Raw genomic sequence first — 1960 nt, 5'->3', positions numbered from 1 at the left:
TGATTTATTTGATCAACCATCATGGGATAGAACACACAGGATTGTGGGTATCAATGCAGCGAAGGATACATCTATTCTGCCCTTGAATATCGACCAAGTGAGGTATCTCAGGAGGCAAGAAATTAAGCTAACTTTGGATTCAACGTGTCTCGATGCCTTCCTACCTTGAAATGTGTCCTCCGAAGGCAGCATTTTCCAGTTCGGATGCAGCCGTCAGTTCAGCGTTGACTCTGTTCCCGCATCAGACACACTTGTTCTGTCTAGTCGTATTGTAAACATGCTTGTTCTTAAGCTTGGTTGTTATTGGGAACATGCTTGTTCTTAAGTTATAGTTGTATTGTCGGGAACACACTTGTCCCAGAGCTATCTGGTTGTTATTGGAACATGCTTGTTCTAAAAGCTGTCTAGTCGTATTGGGAATATGCTTGTTCTTAAGTTACCTGGTCGTTATTGGGAACATGATTGTTCTTAAGTTATAGCTGTATTGTTGGGAACATGCTGTTCCAGAGCAATCCGGTCGTTATTTGGAACATGCTTGTTCTGAAAGCTGTAGTTGAATTGGAACATGTTTTTCTTAAGTCTATCTGGTGTTATTGAGAACATGTTGCTTAAGCTTTTAAGGTATTGGCAACATATTCATTAGGTCATCTGTTAAAGGCAACAGAATTGTTGCTACAGGTTATGTGGGTTTTGGCAACATATTTGATTGGTCATTGGTTAAGGGCAACATGCTTGTTGCTTAAGATTTTGCTATCAGTTTGTGTTTGGGGATCCTCCAATCCAAACTGTATGATAATTGTCAATCATCTTTGACGATAGTGGTCCTGACAGAAACACATCGAGCATAAAAAGGCACAAAACCCATTATTCGTGGATAAAGTTGCCCTACTGGCAATACTTTAAATGATTGTCCTTTGAAATTGTCTGTGTAAGTTTCTGTGTTTCTTTGTCTGTAAATTAAGAAAAGAGCGCAAGTTATCATGTAGAAAGGAAAGAATGAATATCCTGAGGTCAAGAAGGTCATGCGGTGGAGGTCTGCTGAGCTTCCCGCTCAGACGTGTCATTGTAAATCTGTCCGTTTGTGTTTATCAGATTATTCATTTATGCTGAAGCTGGTCAAAGTTACACTGCACATCTGGTCCTTGCATGGTCTCAGACAGAGGTTGATTGAGTCACGTTATCACTGTTCTTTAGATACGTTGTTTTTGCAGGCCTGGAGCTTGTCCGTGAATTGGCCTTTTCCTGTGCCTATAATTCCATGCATAGCGATCACGAGGTATCTCTCAACTATATGTTGTGAAAGAACTCTTTAGTCCTTGATACAAAAGATCTCTGTTGTCTCCTGATTGGATTAGTTTTTCATCACTCTTTCGATTCTTCTGAGGAGATAACGACAAGGCGTTGACAGGAAATCGACCCAGACCATTGGTGTCATGTGATGGTGTGATTAGTTTAGACCTCATGATGGTTTGGAGGGGGGAGATCCTTAGATTCTTCTGGAATGTGTCTATTCAATAGCTCACGAGGTGGCCTGCTCGACGAAGGTCCTACAGCCGGGAACAGCTCAACGACAACCTGAGCGCCCTGATGTCACACGATCCTACACAGGACTACAGCCACAAAGATCTCGCCAAGATCATCGGGTCACTAGCCCACAACCTCCTCGCTCAGGCAAAGCTGGGTGAAGCAAGCATCTCCCGCATGGAACAGGAAGCAGCAGCGCTGAAGCTCCAGGCTGAGGAGGCTCAGAGAAACCTGGTGCTTGCTCAAAGTCAACTGGACCAGCTAACGTCGGAGACTCAGCACCAGCACAGGACGGTGGACAAAAAGGACCCAGAGCTGCAGAACGAAATAGAGAGACTCCAGAAACTCCTTGACTGATCTCCGTGTAGACACAGCATGCCGAGAGCAGTGGGAAAAGGACACCAGAGAGGAACTGAGTGAAAAACTCCAGCATGCT

Source organism: Sinocyclocheilus rhinocerous, unplaced genomic scaffold (assembly GCF_001515625.1).
Source record: "Sinocyclocheilus rhinocerous isolate Xijiao unplaced genomic scaffold, SAMN03320098_v1.1 scaffold3719, whole genome shotgun sequence".
NCBI classification, from domain to species: Eukaryota; Metazoa; Chordata; class Actinopteri; order Cypriniformes; family Cyprinidae; genus Sinocyclocheilus; species Sinocyclocheilus rhinocerous.
Note: the sequence above shows the minus strand (reverse complement) of the source record.